Source organism: Giraffa tippelskirchi, chromosome 2 (genome assembly GCF_054371585.1).
Source record: "Giraffa tippelskirchi isolate mGirTip1 chromosome 2, T2T-mGirTip1v1.2.pri, whole genome shotgun sequence".
Classification (NCBI taxonomy): Eukaryota; Metazoa; Chordata; class Mammalia; order Artiodactyla; family Giraffidae; genus Giraffa; species Giraffa tippelskirchi.
This window is the reverse complement of record NC_137276.1, coordinates 158,028,844-158,055,452: the sequence shown is the minus strand read 5'-3', so window position 1 is coordinate 158,055,452 and position 26,609 is coordinate 158,028,844. Positions and strand designations below refer to the sequence as shown.

The following is a 26,609-nucleotide window of genomic DNA, read 5'->3' as shown; positions in this document are numbered from 1 at the left end:
ATTTTTATTGGAATGTAGTTACTTTACAATGTTGTATTAGTTTCTACTGTCCAGAAAAGTGAATCAAGTATGTATATACATATATCCCCTCTATTTTGAATTTCCTTTCCATTTAGGTCACCACAGAGCATTGAGTGGAGTTGTCTGTGTTATACAGTAGGTTTTCATTAGTTTATAAGCAGATTTAGACCACACAGAGGTTGGAGCCTCTATCCCTCCATACTTTAAAAGGGTCAACTTATTTCCTTGCCTCATAGCTGCTGTGCAGAGAGCAAATTTGTAAGGAAATATGAAAAGCAAAAGAAGAGTTAGGCAGTATGACAAAATAAAACAATAAGTACATGTACAGTAGGTAGAGAAAACTTGATTACACACAAAACAAAAATTTGACCTGCTCAGTTGGTGCTCCTAACTTCAAGTTCAATTCCCTAGACATTGGAGTGTAAGCTTACTGGCCTCCTTTCAACATCAGACTAAAACAAAAGTTCTTCTTATTGAGATCTTGAGATTGTTTTTTGCTGCTTTGAGAAAAGTCCTTTTGCTCTCTCCCCATTTCATTCTCCATCCCCCTGATTTCACAATTTCCACCAGATTGTGGTCTCTTCTTTGCATTTGTCAAAAATGGACTGTGTTCAAACACATTCCAAACCTTTGCTGTTTTCTATTAACAGATAAAATCTCTTCCCACAGATCAACACACCCTGGGAATTTTAAACTGCTTTAAGCCTTTTCATCACCCTGATCTAGAGTCCTCCTGGGAGATGGCCTAGGTTTGGGAATCAACAAACATCTCTTCATCACAGACACCAGAAATAAAACTGCTTCTTGTATGACAGGCAAATGGGAGAGTAGCTCAAATAAAACAGAGGGAGTTATGAGTTCAGAAATCAGGCAGTTTAGGCTGTGTCCCCAGTGGTGTCACTAATGCCTTTAGGTCTCTATTTGGACAAGGGCAGAATTGGACCAGATGACTTATAAGAACTCTTCTACCTCTCTCAGCCTGAAAGTGAAAGTTGCTCAGTCATGTCTGACTCTTTGCAACCCCATGGACTATACAGTCCATGGAATTCTCCAGGCCAGATTACTGGAGTTGGTAGCCTTTCCCTTCTCCAGGGGATCTTTCCAACCCAGAGATCAAACCATTGTTGAATACTTTTATGGACTGGTGCAGTGAGCCAACAATCTATCTATGGATAAGAAAAATGATGAGATAGTGTAAAGGAATACAAAGTGGTAGAATGGAAGTTTGAAAGGTCAAAAGACAGGAGATACTTTCAGTGTGTCTGATGCTAGTTCTCACCTTTGGACAATCATTTTAAAGAAAAATTTAAGAAGGACATGCTAATATTTAATTTGGTGGAACTTTAAGAAGTACAAGATAAACTAGGGCATGAGCAGGAAGGACTAAAAGATATAAATAAAAGACTCAGAACTGTTTTATGAGAAACAGTTGAAATAGGGATGAGTAGACTAAACAAAAAGAGACTTTGAAAAGATCATTATCTGAGACAATTGTTCTGGATCTTTATGGCACCTAGGAATTGAGCAAGTAGGAACAAGTAACAAAAGTTACGGAAAACAGGATCTTGGCTCAAATATGGAAGACTTTCCCAACACTAACAGCTGTTCAGATATAATAAATAGCCCAAGAAGAAGGTGCTCGAACGTAAGTCAGACAAATACTTAAATAGGGAGGTTGCATTTAAGGTTCAAACATTAAAATGATGTTGAGATAAGATTTTTTTTTAACACACTCCATTTAATTGTATTTCTATTTTTAAAATAGTTTAGACATTTTTAAAGTTTACTTTCATTTATGGTTATTGGAAAATATTGACTGTATTGTGTGTACAATACATTCTTGAGCCTATAGGATAGATAAGATTTAGTATATTTTCCAATCCAGAGTTAATAAGACTCTATGATCTTATTGATGAAAATTTGTCTTGTATCCACAGATGGTGTATCATTAAAGATTTTTTCATTGGAAAAACCATGCAGCTTTCTCTCTATCCTGCTTCTTAATTCTGGCTAATGTACTCTTAGACCTGGGTCACCAGCACACTCTCTATAAATAACTTAAGGATAAAGGGAAAGAGAAAAAAAAACAAAAAACCAGTGCCATGGCCTCAAAACGCACATGGAAACACACACACGGAATATTTAGCAGTAACTGTATCCATATGTATGATCTGCATCAGTTGCCTGATTTCTGGCTCAAGTATTTCTGTGATAACATCTGAAAAGGATTTAGTTGCAGCTCCATAGGACCAATGACAGTTTTAGGGTAAATGGGTGACAACTGATCAGAGCATCCATGCTTAGAAATTGAAAGTGGGTGCACCTCTCTTCGGAGAAGGCAATGGCAACCCACTCCAGTACTCTTGCCTGGAAAATCCCATGGACGGAGGAGCCTGGTAGGCTACAGTCCATGGGGTCACTAAGAGTCAGATACGACTGAGCGACTTCACTTTCACTTTTCCCTTTCATGCACTGGAGAAGGAAATGGCAACCCACTCCAGTATTCTTGCCTGGAGAATCCCAGGGACGGTGGAGCCTGGTGGGCTGCCGTCTATGGGGTCGCACAGAGTCGGACACGACTGAAGCGACTTAGCAGCAGCAGCAGCACCTTTCTTAGCAAGTACATTACAATATACTCAGAAAACCCAGTTTCACTCACAGAGCCTTGGAGCTGCTATTCTAATTTGCTTTGTTTGTGTGCTATCCAGAGGCTAAACTGAAAAGCTGGCCTTATGCCACACTGTAGTTTAGTTATCAAACCTTTTGCCAATGTCAATTCTGTTCAGTTTCACATATGAGTTACTAGGGGGTCTTCCCAGAATATTGTGTTTAAGAATATTTAAAGAATATTAAATGTTCCTAAATTTAAGAAATTCCTTTATCTGGCTCCCTCTCCTCTGAAATTACTTTCTTACTTTTTAATTGAGGGAGGTGGGCGGTGCCTGGTACCCTTGGGGAGGAGGGGAGTGAAAGTCCAGGTTCCCTGCCCTAGGAGCTGACCAAGGTCAGGGTCTGCAAGATATTTTCACCTGGTATTTGGCTGGAGTTCTGAGGGTATCATCACAGATGTTCCTCTTCTATTGTCCTAAATATTCTGTTCCTTTAACTAAAAGGAACATGCTTTAGGGGGTACTTTTTTTGTCTACTCCCATTCGTATGTCCAAGTTACAGGTTTCTGCTGAGTCTGATCTGGGATGCATCAGTTTAGTTCAGTTCCGTCGCTCAGTCGTGTCCGACTCTGCGACCCCATGGACTGCAGCACACCAGGCTTCCCTGTCCATTGCCTACTCCCGGAGTTTGCTCAAATTCATGTCCATTGAGTTGGTGATGCCATCCAACCACCTCATCCTCTGTCGTCCCCTTCTCCTCCTGCCTTCAATCTTTCCCAGCATCAGAATCTTTTCAGATGAGTCAGTTCTTCACATCAGGTGGCCGAAGTATTTGAGTTTAAGCTTCAGCATCAGTCCTTCCAATGAATATTCAGGACTGATTTCTTTAGAATTGACTGGTTTGATCTCTGTGCAGTCCATGAGACTCTCAAGAGTCTTCTCCAACACAACAATTCAAAAGCATCAATTCTTCGGTGCTCAGCTTTCTTTATAGTCTAACTCTCACATCAAACACGGCTACTGGAAAATCCATAGCTTTGACTAGATAGACGTTTGTTGGCAAAGTAATGTCTCTGCTTTTTAATATGCTGTCTACGTTGGTCATAGCTTTTCTTCCAAGGGGTACATAGGAGACAAAAGGAAAACCCAGGAAATTTATCACTATGTTCAAGGGCCAGGTCCTTAGCCTGCCCCCCACCCTTCATGCTGTCTTTCAGAGTCTTCCTGTGTTTTTGGTCCGGAGGTTTTTGGTATGCTCAAGAGAAAGTCTAGGGAGAAATGAGTTTATTTTACTTTGTTCAGATTTAGAAGTCTTCATGCAGATTCTTTTAAGTCATCTTTAAATTATAGTGATGATGATAAATACAATTTGAGTGGGCTTGATTTCAAAAATTCAAAGAAATCTGTGTTACCAATGCTTTACCACAAGAAAACTACAGAAAAGTCTTTCTAACAAAACTCTAGTCAGATTCACCACCACTTCCACCACAACTGGGTTTATGTTAATGAGGTGAAGTTTGGAAAGCACCTAAGGAGGGGAGGGGAGCTTGTTGCAGGGTAACAAACCTTGACTGAAGGGTTGGAACTATCAGTCCTGCCCACTGATTTGCAGAGAAGAGAGGGGGACGAGAGGTCGAGTCACTGAGGTAATCGATCATGAGTATGATGAAACCTCCATAAAACCCCCAAAGAATGGGATCTGGAGGGCTCCTGGGTTGGTGAACAAGGAGCAGTGCTGGGTGAGTAGGGCATTCAAAGAGGGTTTAGAAGTTCTGTGCTCCTTCTCCATACAATTCCCTCTGCCTCTTATCCACTTGGTTGTTCCTGAGTTATATCCTTTTATAGTAAACCAGTGATCTAGTGAGTAAAAACAAAAAAAAAATCTCACCACCACTGAATCATCCCTAAGTAGATCAACTAGTCTGTGTTATGGTTCATGTCAAGTTGTTAAGACTCTTTCCTGCTTTGGCTTTAGAGGTATAAAATATCCCAGCCCTTTGGCTAAGCTATCACCTCCCTGCCTTTTCACTTATTTATAGGTCTGTAGAGGAGACCCCTCTGGTATACTAGATTAAATGTGATTTAACTCTTCCTAAATAAATAAATATGCAATCAGTTCATTTTCCCAACAGGATATTTAATAAAGATTTATTTACCATGTTACATGTGGGAGACTAGTTTATTTAGGATTTAGAATAAGAAAAGAGTGCTCCTAAGAAGGGGACAACAGAGGATGAGATGGTTGGATGGCATCACCGACTCAATGAACATGAGTATGGGTAGACTCCGGGAGTTGGTGATGGACAGGGAGGCCTGGCGTGTTGCAGTTCATGGGGTTGCAGAGTCAGACATGACTGAGTGGCTGAACTGAACTGAAGAAACAGTTCTCTCTTTTCTTTTTTTTTTCTCAGTGTTCCAAAATCCATATGACATTCCCCTAATGTGGCTCAGTTGGTAAAGAATCTGCCTGCAATGTGGGAGATGTGGGTTGGATCTCTGGGTTGGGAAGATCCCCTGGAGGAGGACATGGCAACCCACTCCAGTATTCTTGCCTGGAGAATTCCATGGACGGAAGAGCCTGGTGGGCTACAGTCCATGGCGTTGCAAACAGTTGGACACGACTGAGCAACTCAGCATAGCACATGTTCCAGATTACTATGTGTAAGTCTTTGACCTCAACATTCAAACATGGCTAACATCACTGTTTGATTTTTTTTTTTTTTTTGCACTTGGTAGGAACTTGACATTTGTTTGTTGAAATTGAACTGTCAGTTCTCCTACAGCATGAATTTTTGGTTTAATACTCCTTGTGATTAGGCATTTGAAATTACCATTCTGTGCACTTGGTCATAATTTGTAAAGTGGGCTCTTTCATGGGGGTGACAACTTTATAAGTCAATTTATGATTATGAACATGAGTTTAGGTGGGTACACTAGAGACAGTGTTAGAATAAGGAGCTAGGAAACTGTGGCTCTAATTATAACTGTAGCACTAACTCTCTATTGTGATGATGAATTTTCCTTCCCTGGACTTCAATTTCTCCACTTATAAATGAAATGTTTGGAATGTATAATCTTGAAAGTCTCTACTAACTTTAATATATTTTAATGTGTGGCTGAATATTTCCTCTGATAAAACAGGTCATTAAAAGTTAGTAAACTGTGAATTTCAGTGATTGAACTGTTTACATCTCAGTAACTACTAGTATCTTACCCTCAGTTTTAAAAATTTTGATGTTATACACTAAAATGGTAACCTCAGGCAATATAAAATACTGACTGTACGGGAGAGGAAAGCCAAATAGGCAAGCTTTTGCAATCAAAGAAATAAGTTTTTTTTTTAGAAGTATCAGTGTCCTGAAGAAATATTTTGATCTCATCACTCAATTCAATAACTATATCTCTTCTCTATATTCAGTGTTAGAAAAAGCATATTTACTACACAGTTCTACAGACTTCCTTCTGAAAATTTATAAGCTAATAGTTAAGATTCAGTTTTATTCAACATTTTCATTATTTCCTGTAATGACAAGGACAATGACAATGTCAAGATGAGAATATAAAATGTTAATAACAATTGTTGTTTATGAATAAAGCACTTTGAATATCAAGATTCAAGCAAGACCTCTTATTTGAAATGAACCTTTCTTTGCTGCATAAAAAAATTGGTGCTCTGTCATCCATTTTGATTTCAACATGTTTTGTTCTAACCCACCCATGTTCTGATTCACAATATGAGTTAAACCAGAACATTGAAGTCTTTTCCATGATGCACAGGCTTTTAGTGATAAATAAAGAAGCTACTCTCACTTTTTCCCTTGCATATGTACCAGTTGACCAGATAAGATTCTTCTCTAATGGGTTATCCAACTATACAACAAATTATAGCAGAACATATAATAATAATTGTCCTTCCACAGGGTATTATTGTATTGTTATGTGCCATCTTGCAGTCATTTGAAAATGAAATTTTCCAGAAGCTCATTCTTCTTTCTTTCTAGTCATAATATATATTATAAATTTTAGGGTTTTTTTTGTATAAACTTTTTGGGAGTATTATTTAGTGTAATTATTTTTGCTACAAAGAGCATAGCTTTGCAAAATGTCTTTTTTATCAGTTATATTATTTTTAGTTCTGGTATTTATTACTGTTTTTATCTCTACTATCAGGCTTCAGTGAATCACTGAAGGACCATGGTTTTTTTTCATTTGTTGTTTTTTTTTTTTTTGCAAAGTGGTGCTATAACAAAATATAGCAATGATAATAGAATGGCAAATTTAATAATGATAAAACAATCTATAAATATTATAAAGTAAGAAAGATTAAATGCACCTTGATAACTGAATGGTAGCTGATAGGAAACTCCCAGAATGGTGCAGCAAAGAGCTTGTATGACCTTAAGAATGTCATGATTATTAAAACCGTAATGGTACCTGTGGCTTATTCATGTTGATGTATGGCAGAAACCAACACAATACTGTAAAGTATTTACAATACTGTAAAGCAATTATCCTCCAATTAAAAAAAAAAAGAGATTTCTACGAAAATTGTAGTTAAACTTACATTTTCAGTTAGTTAAATATGCCTCAACAAAATCATTTTTAAGTCTGAAACTGTTGGTGGTCCATGTAATAAGCCACGGACAATGGATATATTTCAAGTAATACTGGTCTAGAAAGTAAATAAGATGATGTTTTGTGACCTTCAGCAAGTTACTTAAAGCCTCTGTCTTTAAGACAAGGTTAAGTCCATAGAAATGTTGTGAGGATTTATGAGAGGATACCCATCATGCACCTAAAGCAGCACCTGGCTCATAGTGTAAGCATTTAGTACATAATAATTGTTGCTGATGTTATATTATTATCATTACTCTTTTTCTAATGGGTTGCCCATCATCTATTATTCTGTCTCACATATTTCTTATATAACCTTAGAATTGTGACAGTTCTAATTTTCAGACGTCATCCTCTTAATTTTTAATTTAGTAGTGTGAGGTTAACTCTACCCTGCGTGCATGCATGCTATGCCGCTTCAATTGTGTCCAACTCTTTGCGACCCTATGAACTGTAAACAGCCATCTCCTCTGTCCATGGGATTCACTGGCAAGAATACTGGAGTGGGTTACCATGCCTTCCTCCAGGGGAATCTTCCCAACCCAGGAATTAAACCCGCGTCTCCTGAATCTGCTGCATTGGCAGGCATATTCTTTATCACTAGAGCCACCTGGGAAACCCTAACTCTACCCTAGTGCTCTTTAAATCCTAAATGGTATACACTCTGATTACAAAACATAGACTGATTCCACAGATCCCTGAAAAAGTCTTTAACTTCTTTGAGGCCATTTCCCTTTCTCTGGAATGGGGGCTACTACTAATATTAACTCTATTTATGCAACAGGTTTACTGTAAGAATCCAGGAAGTAATTTTTAAATTTTCAAGTGCTGTACAAATGTAGTGTAAAAGCAAGTAATTTCTTATTCATTTAAGATACGAATTCTTTAGTAAATTGTTTTATGTCATAAAATTACTATTACTATAATAGTCAAATTTTCTCTTTTATTTTTTACCACACTAGGCTACTCATTTTTCCTTGAACTATGACAACATCCATACTAGCCATGCAGTTTAATAATGTGACCTAAAAGTATTTTTCCAAATGCTTTTCAGCTTGCATAAATCAAATATGGGCCGTGCAGACTTAAGAGAGCATATGTAGAGGTTTCTTTTTGTCCTTGAAATTTTTAAGATCTCTGACTTCCTTTAATACATTCCAGACCCATGCATGCCTTTATCCCTGAGGGGTGGGGAATAAGGGAGTGGAAGATGTTGCTTGAAACAATACTTGGATCAGGAATTGTTTGATAAGGCCAATGGTTAGAATATTTGCAGCTTCTTGTTTTGAATTCCTATGATAACACCAGCTCCCAAAGATGATCTGGCGATTTGTGGGAAAACTAGAGGCAATCAAAATTGGGCCTTCAAATGGGACTTTCTAGATGTGATATAGGGCTTCCCTGGTGGCTTAGGTGGTAAAGAATCTGCCTGCAATGAGGGAGACTCGGGTTCAATCCTTGACTTGGGAAGATCCCCTGGAGAAAGGCATGGCAATCCACTCTAGTATTCTTGCCTGGAGCATTCCATGGACAAAGGAGCCTGGTGAGCTACAGTCCATGGGATCACAAAGAGTCAGACATGACTGAGCGACTAAGCATAGCTCATGTGATTCAGGAGGTAGAAAGAAATGAAGGAATGTGATTGTGTGAGAGAGGTTGGAGTTGGCTCCATGGTGTAGTAACTGGGATCTCAATAGTTTTTAGTTTTCAATAACTGGCAAAATAATAACTGGCAAAATCATAGGGTTGAAGTTATATTAGAGTTATGCTTTCTTAGGGTTTAAAAAAATTTTTTTTAATAACTTGTTTGTTTTATCTGTCTCTTTATTGACTGCTTTATTGACTGGCTTTATAAGAAGCCAGCATCATTATTTCTGACATTCAAACACATGGGAAAAAAATCCGTGTTGGAAAAATCAGAGCAATTCCTTCAAGTCATGCAGCGTATCAGTGACAGAGTCAGCATAGCAGAACATACCCTTGTATTCAGCTTCCTGAACTGGGCTCTCTTTGTTTTCACGTGGTGAAAATGACAACAGAAATGAAGAAAATCACCTCTCATCCTTGCATCACACTGAAAAATTGATGCAGTGCATTCATACACACATCCTCACTTCATCATGCCAACCCTGTGAGAAGGAAAGCTGAGGTTCCCTGGTTTGTCCAGTCAGACACTGAGAGAATGTCCACTGTGACTCAATGGAGGTTTTCCAGCCCCAAGGCCGGTGTTCTTGCCATGTCACAGCTGTTCTCTGTTCAAGTTTGAAGAGTCCTTTGTAACCACAAAACTATCAATTCTAGTAAGTTTCCATTTCAAGGTCCTCATGATGCAGCTCATCTTTTCTGATATGTGGTGTTTCCAAGCTAAAAAGAATCTTATTCACTCATTTGGCTATCTCTTTGATATATGGTAGCTTCTGGCCTTGTTGGGTGTCTGTACCCACTGATCTATGACAACGTGGGAGGGGCTGGGTGTGAGAATACTGTTTCCAGCCAGCAGCTAGCACAATGGCACAGCTGAATGTGGATCATCCCAAAGCTTTTCCCATCTGAGGTGGAATACATATCCCCCTCTTCCTTCCTTGAGCCGTCTGGGTAATAGTCTCAATTGTCCGCTTCACATAAAAGAAGTTAACAGTTGTATGGTCCTCGATTATGTCTGTCCAGTTCTTGGGGTATGTTTGGATTTCATTTGTAAACATACTACTTGTGCTCTGTGTAAACACTGATACACAATGTGGATTCCATTCTCTGATCAGCTAAAGGTCGACATGATTTTCAGAGTCTAACATGGTACACTGAAAGAGATGGTTTACAATTACACTTGGTTTTGTTGTTTTCATTTTGATTTTGCCTTTCATGATGCATTTACTTGTCTTTCCCTTGAGTTGTAATAAGTTAGATTTACAACTTGTTTTTGAGTTTTCATCTAAGTTGATGTATCTTCATGGATTTAGCTCTTTCTTTTTCTGACTCACTTTGTGGCCCAAGAGAAATTTCCGCTTAAATCCCTGCTCTTAAAGTCTTGGATGGGATTAGTGGTTCTTTCTCACTGGGGATTATAAGCAAAATATTGAACACTGTATCATTCTGAGGAGTTTCTTTATGTTTCATAGTCTTTGGACTTAAGAAACAAGTCAGTTTTAAACCCCTGTGTGTGTATAGCTTTGTAACTTTGGGCAAGTTACTTAATGTCTCTAAGAATAACTTTTAGCATCTGGAAAATGAGCTTGATAATAAGCCTCAGTTTTCCTGTCTGTAAGATGAACAGCTCCTAGAAGTATTATGACAATTAAGTGAGCCAATTCATATAAAATGCTTAGATATGCCTAACAAGTTATTAGCATAAAACACATGCTAACTTTTCTGTTAGAACTAATAGATCATACCTTGGGAAATACTAAGTCTATCCTTTTAGTAAGTTTTCAAGTTTGTAGTATTGATTAAGTTTGGCTTGGCTATGGCAGAATTGTCTTGATTTACCAAATAATTGTAGATGATTGGTCAGGAAATTTGGATAATTGTCCTGGTCATTCCCTTTCTAGCTGCATGATTTTGGACAAATAATTTTATATCTTTAACCTGCGATTTCTATTATGATAAAGAAAAGTGGCATACTTATACTTGTTCATCTTACTTTTTAGAATTATTAGGCAGATATTTCTTTCTTGTATTAGCTCTATAAGAACTTTGTATATTTCAAAATGCTATGTATATGGGGCTTCTTATTATCCCAGATTTATCAATTCTGCTTTAGGGCTGGGCAGAGCAGAATGTCAAAGGAAATGCTATATTGTACTCAAGCACAACCAAACTGTTCTATCAGGTCTGTTGACCTTGAGTCAGCCTTTCCAAGGCCACCATTGTCCCAGTTTTTCTGGCATTGTGCCTGAGTTCCATGGAAATTGTGGGGAAAATGTGAATCAGTGGGCTGTTTAACTTGGCTGCTAAATTTGGTTCACTATTTCATACGTTTGGACAGATCTGTCTTGAATGGTTCTCGTTGCTACCAGCAACCAGAGTCATAGAATTGAAAGACATCAGATATGCAAGAGAAATGGAAAGTAACTTCCCAAAGTAATGCTTTCTGCAAGAATCCCAAGGCTAGGACTGTGGTGCTGAAGAAAGCTAAATAGGAAATGTAGCTCATGGCTTGGGATTTCCTGCTTGTAACTCAAAACGGATGTGGATGTAGATGTGAGGATGTGGCCCAAGGTTTTGTTTTCCTGGTTGGAAGGAATAGTATTAGCATTATATTGCTGTTTAGTGTTTATTGCAATGTATAAGCCTGGCAGGTGCAGGCAATAGAATAGAGATTAATTTGCCAGATCAGCACATTCCCAAATCTGGTTAAACAGTATATCAGATCATTAGTCATTGCTCTGTATCAATGTTTGTGAAACTCTCAGAATTAAGTTACATTGCCTTGGTTTATGCTACACAGTGCCATTTTTCTTCTTGGAAGAAAGGTGATAATGGGGAAAGGATGTGAATTTCTCATCATATGAAAGGAAACCCAAATAACTTCAGTGGAATCTTTCAGTGAACAATATAAACTTATAGTATTTAATCTTCAATTTTCGTGTAAGTTTTATTAAAGATTCATGTGGTAAGTTTTGCAAGACTTAAAAAAAGCCACTGACTTTTCAGTTATTTCTAATGTATCCACTGCTAATCCTGGCAACAATGATAATATTAAACCAAAATAAGACAACAGAAACAAACAGTCCTTGTACTATCACTTACTTGATCCCACATCACATCCTGTCACATTTTTATCAGTGCCATCTGCTGATCTCCCTCTTGCCATTCTGGATACCTTTCCTGATGGTTTCAGCTTCTTGTTTGTCAAGTTATCACTGTCCTTGCTTTCATCAACTACCAACCTTGGTGAATTCAACCATCACAACGGTATTGCTTTGAGTGTTTTCCTTTAATCTTCTCAAATATCTTTAGTTGATTTTGCCCGTACTAGCTCTCTAGTATTTTAGAACTTACCTCCTTTCTTTCTCTACTTACCTTTCTGTCCAAACCAACCCCATGGACCTCTACTCTAAGTATTCCTTTGGATAGGGGCCTATGGGCATTTGCAGTGTAGTAAGATTGCAGTCACTTTCTTTCATAATTTTCCATCTTGTCAAGCTTTGCAGGGCTCAGCTGCTATTCACTAGACTTCCTCAGTGGCTCAGCAGTAAAGAATCTGCCTGCAATGCAGGAGACGCAGGAAACGGGAGTTCGATCCCTGGGTAGGGACGATCCCTTGGAGAAGGAAATGACAACCCATCCCAGTATTCTTGCCTAGAGAATCCCATGAACAGAGAAGCCTGGCAGGCTACAGTCCTTAGGGTTACAAAGAGTCAGACACAACTGAGCATGCACACGTGCACCCCTATTTGCTGAACACTGAAGATACTATCACACAGCCATGCCTTTAAGGTCTACCACTTCCTGTCACTGTGTACTCACAGCTTGGGTTTTAATATTGTCTGCAAGTTTTCTGCTGGTGTTGTTCAATGTTTTTTCTCAGAGTTGATGTCCAGAATTATTTATAGTCCCCAACTCTGTAATCCTTTATTCTAGGAATAACTTTGTCTCCCACATTACAAAGGCAAGCCTTAATAATGGACGGTATTTAAAGTGATGTGTTGGGGAAAAAAAGAGAGGGCATGTCTTAATGAGACATTAAGAAAGTAAAATTAATAGGCATTTGTATTGCTTTTGTTGATAGGAAGGAAAAGGAAAAAGAGGGAGACCAGAACTGACCCAGAGATTTGGAGCCTGGGGTTTGTGATTCCATGAACATAAACAAAAATATATGAAAGAAAATAGAATAGGAAGAGAGAATATGAATTTCCCTTGCCACTTCTGTTGCTCTTTGCTCTTGTAAAAAGTCTAATTATTTGTGCCTAATTACCTTTCATAAAATAGAACAACTTATTGCTTCAAATAAATGAGCTTCCAAAATAAAAGGGCACATACCAGAGACAAAAAAAGAGTTCAGGTCGTGGCTTCCAGAAAGAATAATCCTCTTAATAAATCAAGTTTAAGCTCTGTAATGTCAGATAACTAGAGCAGCATTCTGTCTTTGGAAACATGCCCTACGTCCTTTGCCCTTCCTCTTATTTTTAAAAATAGCCATGTTGGTGAGATGCAGCTCTTAATGGGAAATTTTCTAGACTTTTATGTCTTTCTTAAGCACCAGCTATTTTGCTGAGCCAACTGTCTCCTCAGAGGGTTTTGCTTTTTAGCAAGTCGAAGATTGACAGAGTTGGTGCCAAGTGACACATGGCACGGGGGTTGTTTTTTAGTAGCAAGTTGTCCTGAATATCTATCTACATGGCCTTTGTGTATTATTTCAGCAGACACATTTCCTCTTTGATAGAAATATAGTCTGGCAATGACCTACTGGGAAATGTGGCTTCACATCCTTGATGACACATGAAGCTCAGATCAGCTTCTTTCTTCATTTTCTATAATGTTCTCTTTAATATACCAGCCTCTTTATATCCTGCCTTCCCCACTTCATAGAGAATGTCAAAACACCAGAAAAAGATACTGAGTTTCCAGCATCATTTTCTTCTCATAATGTCAAGATGACTTTTTACTCTGCCAAGTCTGTGGATTCTTAAAAACTTCATCATACTTTTCACAGTTATCCAAGTTGTCTGTTAGAGGTCTGGCTTCTGCCCTATTTCCTTAAACTTTTATAGATGGCATTAAAATTATTTATCATAAACATATGTAATAGTGCCATATATTCATTTACAGACATCAAGGTATTTCTTTTCTTCACCTAAGTTGTCAGTGGTGCTGCATGCTTGTAACAACCCTCTCTTTCCTTGAACTGGGAAGCAGCCTGGGACAGCTTATGATATGATTTCATTCACTGTGATTTAGGGAGAAGCATGAAATTGAGAGTTTATATTCATTAAATTTAGTAACCATTAAATCAGGGTAACAAATGTGTTCACTTTGTGTTTCCATGTGGCAAAAATGTGACTCTTAGAACCACTTCCATCAATCTGGATGCTTTACCTCAGACCAGAAGGCACTTAGCAAACTTAAGCTTGATGTTATCCCTTGACAAACATTACCTAGAAGGTAAATTTGTGTCTTCAAGTGAGAGTTAATAAGAAAATCAACACACACAATTTTTAGATTACCTGCTTTATGATTTATTTGTGGCTGATAGTCCTTCTCATTTGTACAATAAAAAATTAAATTAGTATTTAATTCATTTATAGAACAAACATCATAAACTACATATAACAGAATGACTTTAAAAGACAGACTCTGTCATAGAGGTTTTAGTTAGAAAACTTTTAGAAGTTTATAGTTCTAGGAGGGGTACACAGACACGTAAGTCATGATTAAAAATAGTATGTGAGAAGGACTCATCAGGGATGGATAACTCTGGGTGAGTCAAGGAAAATTTCTCTGGGAAGTTGACTTGAAGTTATGCCTTTCAAATGAGTGAGAGGTCCTCCCACAGAGGAAACAGGATGCAAATAAGAGGAGTATCCTGTATAAAGACTGGAGATGTTTAAACGCCCAATGAGAAATTCTACTGGGCATACAGTACAGTCCATTTTCTAAAGTATTAGTTGGTAAAGATTTTTCAAGTCTATAATATGCTCAGTGAGAACTGCAAAATGAGATCTATACAATTTTTGTTTGTTTACCATATTACTATTTTGTTTTCAGTAAACATTTAACTCAACGTGGTTAGTGCCTATGATCTGGAAGACTCCAGAAAGAAAAGCAAAAGGAAACAAGTAGTGTCCTCTAAAGAAATGACCAATTATTTGAGGACATAGCCATGTTTATTTAGGTAAGAAACATATGTGACCTGATGCATAATGAGAAATGAAAAAGTACCATTGGGGCAGGAAGGAGGGAGCAGTTGTGTAGTCTTACCCACCAGGTCCTCCTTGATGATCTACCTACAGAGAGTCATTGACTTCACATTCTTTCCACTTTATGGCACAGACACCAGACCACAAGTCCTTTACCTCATCAACCACTGAGACTGTGCCAGGCCCGGAACGCCTTCCCCACAAAGGCCCCCATTCATCATTTCTTCACCCTGTGACTGAAATGTGATGTGGAAGCAGTCAATCGTAGAGCTAAATACAGGATCGAAAACCCAAATTGCAGTAGGGTGGTAGCTTTGTGGTTTCCAAGTCTTTTTTAACAGACCTCACAACTTGGACACCCATCTTGACCTGCCCAGATTACGATGATTCCATGGAGCTAGGAAGCCCCAGCATGACAACCAAGCACTTGTCTCCCAGTTTCTGACGTGTTTTCCTTTAAATGTCTCAGAGGCCTCCCCAGCTTATTCCTGTAAAAGGTAATCCATGTGCTGGCAAGATACAGAAAGAGGAGAGGTACAGGATGGGATTGCAGGTAGGCATTTGTGACACCCGAGTCAGTAGAGAGTATCTTTCTGGTCCTGCTGCTGGCTAGGAGGACCAGGGTGGAGAGAGAGGTCACAAGGAAGGAGAGATTAAGCAGCTCTTGATAATCTGTCTTGAGGACATGGGGTCCCATCCTATATTGCTTTTGTTTCAAAGGGCTACTTGGGCATTTTTAATTAAATTCAACACCTGATTCACTCAGTTGAAAGTTTCCCCAGTCATTATCTGTGGATGGTGGGGCAGGTATCCTAGGAGATAAAGGACTAAGCTTGCGGTATGATTGTGGAGCCCCCAACATCTGCCTGGGGATACTAGGGGTTACAGGGAAGACTTCTAACAAAACTAGATCTAGTTTTTCTTTTGCCTCTGGCTCTTATATACTCTGAGTGCTCAGGACAGTGTATGTGCAGGGGAGCTGGAGGGTGGATAGAGGCGAGTCAAGTATTGCACATTCTGTGGGTAGAAGGAGGTTCATTACTGAACATCCCCAAGTATTACAGTGACTATTTTCTTGGCAGTCATATGTATAAAAATGCTACTTAAGATTTTTCATTTTAATAAAAATGAATCTCATTAATCAAAAAATACATTTAGCTTTTTATTTTTATTATTTTTAAGTGAGAAGATATCCAAGCAGAGATCTTTCTTTAGATCAGTCCTTGATATTCTTAAAAGTCCATAGCTGTTACTCAGGAGAGAAAAAACAATTTCCCTTAACCCTTCTTTAGATCTTGCCTCATATGTTGTGTTAATGTTCACCCCAATATTGTGATTATCAGGTAAAGATAACTTCTTGAGAAGGGTATGATATTAGTCACACATTTTATCCTTCTATACCCAAATCTGACTCATTTTGTTGACAATCCAGCCACAGGACAGACCCACATGTTTTCTTTACCATCAGCAATGTAGAAAGAAGCAGAGATTTAGTTTCCAGATGAACAAAGAAGTATGAAACTTTTGAGCTTAATGAATATTTCGTCTTCTCTCCCTTCCACCCAAGACATCTCAGAAGTTTCTATTGTGGTCCAGTACAGTTATGTCACTCATTATTGCCAAGGGACTTTACCCCACAACATGATTATCCAGATACAATACAAGGTATATTCATATTCTGAGAAAATAACAGTTTTGTGATTCCAAAAATATTTAAAGGAGATATTCGTTTTAAGGACCTAAGAAAGAACTCCTTTAAAAAGGCTTTAATATGTATGCTTATCAACAACTGAGCCTTTAGATCTATTGAATTGAAGATTATTTCCATGTGTTCCAGATGGAATTTTATGTTTGGTCTCTGTTAAATTTACCTTGACTGAAGTCAAGTTGAAAATCTGGCCTGTAAGTTTTGATAAGAAAAACTTTAACAATGTAATTCATATGTTGAGGAGTCAGAAGGCAATCACTTCAAGAATTTGTTAAAAACTTGCACCAATGCATTTATTTCTAAAATTTATTTGTTGGTGAAATATAATCAGGCATCTTTCAGATTCATTGTCTATGACACTATAGGATAGTCAACCTTCCCTTTAATTTATAGTAATCCAGACAATTTTTGTCTTTCTCTTCTTTCTTCCACTTGCCTGGCCTTTTCTTCCCACTCATTTTCTATCCAAGAATCATCATCAGACACAAAACTAACAAAAACCCACAAGAATTGGGAGCATTATGGAATTTTATAGATGTGAATTTGGAATTGCTCATCAATTCTTCATCAAATATTGAGATCCTGCAGTGTACTAAGATATGTAATTTATATTGCAGAGCAGTGTGGATTCACAAGACATTGACCATTCCCTGAAGAGTCTTATGTTAAAGCAGGTGACACAGATGTTTCAAGAACAGTGATAGAATTTGAAAATTATTTTCATAGAGAGGTACATGCAGAGTGTTGTAAAATATGCATAGAAAGGATTTTATCCTACCTGGTGGTATTTTTAAGACTGCAACCTTATAAGAAAAGACCCTTAACTGGGTCTGGGTAGGCGGGTAAGAGTTTGCGGAGTTCAAATTAGAGTCAATAGCATGGATTATCTTATAGAGGATACAAATGTACTTACCATTCAGAAAGAAGTTCAAGCTTATATTCCATAACAGATCTAACCTTCCTTATAAACTTCTATCCTGCTGAGTAGTGGACCAGGGACTGGGTTATGCAGAAGAACTTAACTTGCCAGTTAATCTCATTCCCCTATGGTCTTGTCTGTTTTAAATAATTCAGTCTTTCGGGGAAAATACTCAATCTTTAAGATTTTCCCTTTCTTCCCCATGCTCCTCTCCAACGTAATATAACTTTTTTTCCTGGGTATTTGAAAGGATTTAATGTGACTTCTTGGTAGCAGAGAAGATTTGTCCAGATCCTCATGCAGTCCTTTGGCTTTGGTCCCTGGACTGATATTCACTGAGGTACAGTTGGTCCCACTTGAGAAGAAGAGTCCAGATTTATGATTTCCTTAGTCCTACTATTTTATGAAATTTTACACACTGTGCTCTTATTGCATGACTTCAGGCTTCTGCATAACCACAATTGTATCAGTTCTGAAGTTTCTCCTATGCAAGCTAAAGTACTAGAGCCCCTTCAGACTATATGCAGGCTGAGGAGACCAGGAAGGCTGCTGCAGGGTGGGAGGTAGAAGGAAGAGCTGGGCATCTGGGCACCAGCAGTGTTCCTAGGGCACACCCAATAAAGCCAGCGCCTCTTGCTGTGGTACTTAGGTTCTTTCATAAAAATCTGGTTCTTTCTCTGGAGGTTTCTCTCTGAGCTATCCATCCTCATTTTTCATCCAGGGAGAGACTATCCAGTGACACAAATTAGAGGACTCTGTGAAGAATAAGAGAAAACAGTGGGGTCAAGATATATTAGGAAGATTAAACAGATTTAGTTTGAATTTGGGAGATGAGTAGCTGAAGAAGATAGCAACATTTGTTGCTTGGGTGATGATGCAGCCATCAGTCAAATAAATAGTATAATGCATTTGGAAGTAAATTCAGTGAGGCTAATTTTGGTAATTGTCTTAGCAGTAATAGAGAACAAGCTTAAGTCTTTTCAATATGTGTTGCTGTACTCAATAGAATATGCTCATCTCTCTTTGCCTGTCCAGGGAGAACTTACAAATCAAAACCATTACATGTTATTAATTTTGTAAAATTACTGGGAACATATAGAAGTGTGGATTTTTCAATTTAAGGTGAGGAGGAAGCTTTCAACAAAGTGAAAATATACCACAATTTAATAATCCATGTTAATGAATGGAGTGGCACTTTAACAAACATACTAAGTATGCCAATTCAAAAATCAGTTCTATACAAAACCAGTAGTATTTTCTCCCTCTGGATTTTCTAATCTATTTCAAATAAAAGTTTAAAAGTAGTTGTTATCGAACAATGGACAGGTAGCTCCAATAAGAGTAACAATTCTGAAGAGTCATTCATTTACAAGAAGCATGTTTAACCTATTAGATTATGCAGAGCTGCACATGATTAGATACTTTGTGCAGGCATTTGTCTAGCAGTTGGGAAGTCAGTCACTCTCCTGCAGTGGCAACACATCTCCTTTGAAAAGCTTATAAGGAGGGCATGGCAACCTACTCCAGTGTTCTTGCCTGGAGGATCCCATGGACAGAGGAGCCTGGTGGACTACAGTCTATGGGGTTGCAAAGAGTTGGACACAACTGAAGCGACTTAGCACGCATGCACGCATGCACATATCTAAGATCTGTAGCATCTCAAGCTATCTGTAAGTTATGTCTGCATCTACAAAGATAGGTGTATCATCATTTTGGCCCTCTTGGTTACACGTAAAACCCCCAATAAAAACAGCAAACATCACAAATGGCTGCATCCTTAGACAATGCTGTGTAGCAGAAGGATCACTGTGTTCTAGCACCTTCTCTTCCCCTTATTTCCTGTGACTCTGAAAAAAAACTCAGTTCTTTCCTGAACCTCAGTTTTTATATCCATGAAATGACAGAGTTTCACCAGAAGCAACAAAAGAATAATTTATATCCAAGTTCTTTAAGCCCCAAAGAGAATTCTTTAAGCCAAGCCTGCATGTGTTCTCTAATTCAACATTTGGGATTAACATGATTCTATTTTTTTCTCCAAAATCTGTATATGTGATTTTTTAAAAAAATCTAAATAAAAATCTGTGAGATAGATATTAAGTCTCTTCTTTGACTGTCGCTAAGAGTCGGACACGACTGAGCGACTTCACTTTCACCTTTCACTTTCATGTATTGGAGAAGGAGATGGCAACCCACTCCAGTGTTCTTGCCTGGAGAATCCCAGGGACGGGGTAGCCTGGTGGGCTGCCATCTATGGGGTCTCACAGAGTCGGACACGACTGAAGCGACTTAGCAGCAGCAGCAGCAGCATGACTGTGGCTCAGATCATGAACTCCTTATTGCCAAATTCAGACTTAAATTGAAGAAAGTAGGGAAAAACCACTAGACCATTCAGGTATGACCTCAATCAAATCCCTTACAATTATACAGTGGAAGTTAGAAATAGATTTAAGACACTAGATCTGATAGAGTGCCTGATGAACTATGGACGGAGGTTCGTGATATTGTACAGGAGACAGAGATAAAGAGCATCTTCAAGAAAAAGAAATGCAAAAAAGCAAAATGGCTGTCTGAGGAGGCCTTACAAATAGCTATGAAAAAAAGAGAAGGGAAAAGCAAAGGAGAAAAGGAAAGATATACCCATTTGAATGCAGAGTTCCAAAGAATAGCAAGGAGAGATAAGAAAGCCTTTCTCAGTGATCAGTGCAAAGAAATAGAGGAAAACAATAGACTGGGAAAGACTAGAGATCTCGTCAAGAAAATTAGAGATACCAAAGGAATATTTCATACAAAGCTGGGCCCAATAAAGGGCAGAAATGGTATGGACCTAACAGAAGCAGAAGATATTAAGAAGAGGTGGCAAGAATACATAGAAGAACTGTACAAAAAAGATCTTCACGACCCAGATAATCACGATGGTGTGGTCAATCACCTAGAGCCAGACATCCTGGAATGTGAAGTCAAGTAGGCCTTAGGAAGCATCACTATGAACAAAGCTAGTGAAAGCGATGGAATTCTAGTTGAGCTGTTTCAAATCCTGAAAGATGATGCTGTGAAAGTGCTGCACTCAATATGCCAGCAAATGTGGAAAACTCAGTAGTGGCCACAGGACAGGAAAAGGTCAGTTTTCATTCCAGTCCCAAAGAAAGGCAATGCCAAAGAATGCTCAAACTACTGCACAGTTGCACTCATCTCACATGGTAATAAAGTAATGCTCAAAATTCTCCAAGCCAGGCTTCAGCAATACGTGAACTGTGAACTTCCAGATGTTCAAGCTGGTTTTAGAAAAGGCAGAGAAACCAGAGACCAAATTGCCAACATCTGCTGGATCACAGAAAAAGCAAGAGAGTTGCAGAAAATCATCTACTTCTGCTTTATTGACTATGCCAAAGCCTTTGACTGTGTGGATCACAATAAACTGTGGAAAATTCTGAAAGAGATGGGAATACCAGACCATCTGACCTGTCTCTTGAGAAATCTGTATGCAGGTCAGGAAGCAACAGTTAGAACGGGACATGGAACAACAGACTGGTTCCAAATAGGAAAAGGAGTACGTCAAGGTTGTATATTGTCACCCTGCTTATTTAAATTATATGCAGAGTACATCATGAGAAACGCTGGGCTGGATGAAGCACAAGCTGAAATCAAGATTGCCGGGAGAGATACCAATAACCTCAGATAATACAGATGACACCTCCCTTATGTCAGAAAGCTAAGAAGAACTAAAGAGCCTCTTGATGAAAGTGAAAGAGGAGAGTGAAAAAGTTGGCTTAGAGCTCAACATTCAGAAAACTAAGATCATGGCATCCGGTCTCAGACTTCATGGCAAATAGATGGGGAAACAGTGGAAACAGTGGCAGAGTTTATATTTGGGGGCTCCAAAATGATTGCAGATGTTGACTGCAAGCATGAAATTAAAAGATCCGTACTCCTTGGAAGAAAAGCCATGACCAACCTAGACAGCATATTAAAAGCAGAGACATTACTTTGCCAGCAAAGGTCCATCTAGTCAAGGCTAGGATTTTTCCAGTGGTCATGTATGGATGTGAGATTTGGACTATAAAGAAAGCTGAGTGCCGCAGAATTGATGCTTTTGAACTGTGGTGTTAGAGAAGACTCTTGAGAGTCCCTTGGACTGCAAGGAGATCCAGCCAGTCCATCCTAAAGGAGATCAGTCCTGGGTGTTCATTGGAAGGACTGATGTTGAAGCTGAAATTCCAGTACTTTGGCCACTACATGCGAAGAGCTGACTCATTTGAAAAGACCCTGATGCTGGGAAAGATTGATGGCAGGAAGAGAAGGGGACGACAGAGGATGAGGTGGTTGGATGGCATCACTGTCTCAATGGGCATGAGTTTGAGTAAACTCTGGAAGTTAGTGATGGACAGGGAAGCCTGGCGTGCTGCAGTCCATGGGGTCGCAAAAAGTCAGACACGACTGAGCGACTGAACTGAACTGAACTGAACTGAGGACTGAGGAGACTATGGTTCAGAAAGTTCAAGGAAATCTCAACCCACTTCAGCATTCTTACGTGGAAAGCCCCAGGGACAGAGGACCCTGGCATACTACAGTCTATGGGGTTGCAAGAATAGGACATAACTTTGGTTCTAAACCACAACCACCACAACCAGGACTGAGGAGACTATGGCTCAAAAAGTTCAGTTGACAAAAGATTGCAAATGGGGTATGTATGACTCCAAAGCTCATGCATTTTATTTCATATTGTTTCATTAAAGGAAGGATAAAGAAATGGGGGAAAAAGGCATTTTATAGCATTGACATATTTTTATGTATTAATTTTTTACATTTAATGAAGTTTTACAACTGCAAAGCCATTGGTTAGAATAACAGGTTTACTTTTAACATTCACAATATTCCTTTATCCAACTGATATTTGGCTTTTATAGAATCTTCACAGTTGAGTTTCTTACCCTTTCAAAAAATGCTTTTAGAACTTGTAAGTAAATAACGTGGCCTAACTAAAGGTGTGTCTTCTGGCCAAGCGATGGGAAAAATTAAGACAACTTTCTGATGGACACAAAATAATGCTATTTATGTTTTAGATGATGGGAAAATGCTGTTTTAAATCATGACAGACTTTGGTTAAAAAAAATCCTCAAATTAATGTTATCCACATTCCCATTGTTAGTAGAGACCTCTTATTTATGAAATCTTTCCATTCTGAATCTCATTAGCTATAAACACAATGAGGAGGTTTTGCTGTATGATAAAGGAGGTGACTGGTGAGAAATTATTCAGGAATTCTAACTATACACACAGTATGCACAGAATATCCAGTCAGCTCATTTGAGTCCTGAGCTTTTCATGGGTTAACTCAAACTCTGACTCTGCCTTTTTACAGCTGTTTGATCCAAACTAAATCACTGAGGGATCACACCACTCTTCAAATGATCTTCTCGCTAAGTACTCAAGTCGGAGAAGGCAATGGCACCCCACTCCAGTACTCTTGCCTGGAAAATCCCATGGACAGAGGAGCCTGGTGGGCTACAGTCCATGGGGTCGCAAAGAGTCGGACACGACTGAGCGACTTCACTTTCACTTTTCCTTTTCATACATTGGAGAAGGAAATGGCAACCCACTCCAGTGTTCTTGCCTGGAGAATCCCAGGGACGGTGGAGCCTGGTGGGCTACCGTCTATGGGGTCGCACAGAGTCGGACACGACTGAAGCGACTTAGCAGCAGCAGCAGAAGTACTCAAGTTAGATTTGACACTTATTTTTTGCATTTTAGGTAATATGTTTTCAGAATAATGAGCATGGAACACATTAAAAGGCTTTTAATCTATCCACTGTTACTATAATAAACACATCCAAATTTCCATTTTTATATTCCAAACAAGTCTGTGGTTATTGTTTATTTGTCACTTTTAAACAAGCTAGTTACTATGTTGGAACACAAATACAAGCCCAGTGGGAGCCACAAGGCATGATTGTCCTGTATGGACCCTGGGTTGATCTTGAGTGCAGTTGGCAAAGGGGAAAACAATGTTTGATATTAATCTGAAATGTTCCTGAAAGGTTGTGCGTGATTTGAGGATGGATTTGGTCTGTATGGGTGCCTCAGGAATTTTTATACACAGTTGATTTTAGAAAGTACTTTTATTTAGAGCTGCTTTTATGCCAGTGATGGGGCAGACCACACCACAATTACACATTTTAGAAGGGAGGATCCTTTGATGACAGATGTAATTTCTACCCCCTCATTTTTCCCCAGTTGAAAGATTAACATTTAAAAACCCTTTGAAAATGGCTTGGTCCTTTTTTCACATGTGGATTTTTTTTTTTTTTTGAATCTTGAGGACATTTATGCAGGCTGTAGTTTTTAGTGGAAAAGAACACATCAAGGAGTTGATTTCTTTTCCTTATCCAAAATAGAAAGGGTGTGGGCTTTCTCCCTTTGATGTGGATGCATGAGACACACCTCCTCCCCAGCACTTTTGATGACTTTAATATTTCCTGCTGTTCAGAGTTTGACAAGAGCCTCCCACCTTTTCTCCCTGTCTTTCCTTAAAATACATAAGAGGTTTTGCATTTCTTAGGCCAAATGTGATCTTGGATAAATGCTGAAGAAGGAAGACTGCAAATTATTTTCATAATTTGGTTTTCAAGACTTCAGAAAATCAATTTTACCATAAGAGGATATCCTAGAAACCCTTATTAGCTGCTCAGTTTTGGTGATCTTAGGCAGATGCAGGTAAGTTCCATGATTTTCTGCATTATGGGTTTCTAGTTATACATATATATTCACCCACTTAAACTTGGCATATTGTGTTTTTTAACCAAAATATGATTGCAATAAAATTTCAATTTTCATCAAAAAATGTATTTGTATTAGTTTCTTCTGGAAAGTTATTCTCCATTTACCCTTATTATGAATGGTTTGTTGTTGTTGTTAGACTATCTCTTCTGTCTTCCACTATCTCCTGGGGGAGTTTGCTCCAATTCATGTGCACTGAGTCAATGATGCTATTTAACCATCTCATCTTGTTTTTTCTCTTCTTCTTTTGCCTTCAATCTTTCCCAGCATCAGGGTCTTTACCAACGAGTTGGCTCTTTGTATCAGGGGGCCAAAGTATTGTAGCTTCAGCTTCAGCATCAGTCCCTCCAATGAATACTCAGGGTTGATTTCCTTTAGGATTGACTGGTTTGATCTCCTTGCTGTCCAAGGGACTCTCAGGAGTCTTCTCTAGCACCGCAGTTTGAAAGCATCAATTCTTTGGCGCTCATCCTTCTTTATGGTCCGTCTCTCACATCCATACGTGATTACTGGAAAAATCATAGCTTTGACTATATGGAATTTTTTTGGGAGAGTGTTGTCTCCGCTTTTTCATATGCTGTCTAGGTTTGTCATTGCTTTCCTTATGGATGGTAGTAGTGGTAATTAATCCTTCCTGAGCATTTGCTCTATACGAAGCACTCTGCTAAGCACATCCCCTTCACTCATTTCACATAAGGCTTGAGGTAGGCATTCTTCTTCTCTTTTTATAGCTGAGGAAACAGACTGCCTTCTGCACATTCATACAATTAGGAAAGACAAATTCAGGACTGGAATTTGAGAGTCCTCTCACAGCAAGGCCTGTGTTTTAGCCACGAATTTGTTTAGCCTCTTAAGCCAACTGTCTTGAGTCTCATGCCTCAGACTGCCATAGTAATTCAGAGCATTTTTAACTCCATGAATTATAATTTCGTTAGACTGAATGGCTAGGTATTTTCACATTCTTCCTACTGCAACAGTCCTATCATTGATTCTTTGAATCCCTTCAGTTTTTCTGCATTTCATATTATAACCTAGTTTTTGTTCTAAGATAGTCTTGAGTTAAAGTAAATTGATCATTTTAAGATTTTGAGGAAAATGATACAATGCAAAATGATAATACCTAGGGCAGGCATAGAAACAGTGCTGGCAGGTGTATTACTTTGCTTCTGTTCCAGACTAGAATAATGAGCTTAGAAAGCATTTCTTGTTCTTATCAGCCTGAAGAGCAAAATATGGTCAAACTAGATGATAGTGTACTCTAGGAATCAGACTTGCTTTCCTGAGAAAATGTGAAGGGCCTTTCCTCTTTTCAAATCACTCTTTTTCTTTCCACTTATATTCAATTTCAGTTTTGTGAACATATAATATACTAATATACAATTCAATGTAGGAAGACCTTCCATTATAATCATTTATTTTGGGGTCAATAGTAACATGAGACTATATTTTTATATATTATATACTAAAGTAAGAATAATAAATGAGATAAGAAAATCTCAAAGACTTTATTTAAATGTATAATACCGTACTCTGATAATTTCTATAACCCAGTGAAAAAGATATGTATGCTTTTCTTATTACATGGGAAACTCAGAAACTGAGGCACAGAAGTACCATTTTTCTGCTGGGCATCACTGTACATGTTACATCGTCTACCTGGATATGAATGTCAGCTGTCCACATAAACACAGTAATCTAAACCTTGCACTTCTTTTGAAGTAAATTATTGTCTGTGAAGGAATGAAACAGAATGCTTCTTTTTCTTTAACTAAGAGGTTCTAGAAGATGTCTGTGAATCCAGCAGGCCATTATTCTAATTTTGTTCTCCTATATTTCTTCATCACAGACAAGGCCTGGATTAGTGGGTCTTTAAATGATTTTTCCCTCAAGTTTTATTCCCATCCATAGTGGGGGTTATAAAAATTGCTCAAATTTCATTCTCTGCCAGGTTTGTCATTAAGATCATCTGGAGACAATGGGATAAAGTGAAACTCTTGGGTGTCATGATAATGACACCCAAGGTCCTTCACACAATCCCAGGAAAACCAGGAAATAAGGTGTCATGAGCTGTGGGAATATATCTAAAGGAATGCTGCCAGATCATATCC

General features: G+C 38.5%; 1 protein-coding gene across 2 annotated transcripts in view; it reads left to right on the top strand.

Annotated features, from left to right (window-relative positions):
* P3H2 (prolyl 3-hydroxylase 2) overlaps positions 1 to 26,609 on the top strand; it is a 170,585-nt gene that overhangs the window by 11,001 nt on the left and 132,975 nt on the right. The gene's annotated exons all lie outside the window — the stretch shown is intronic.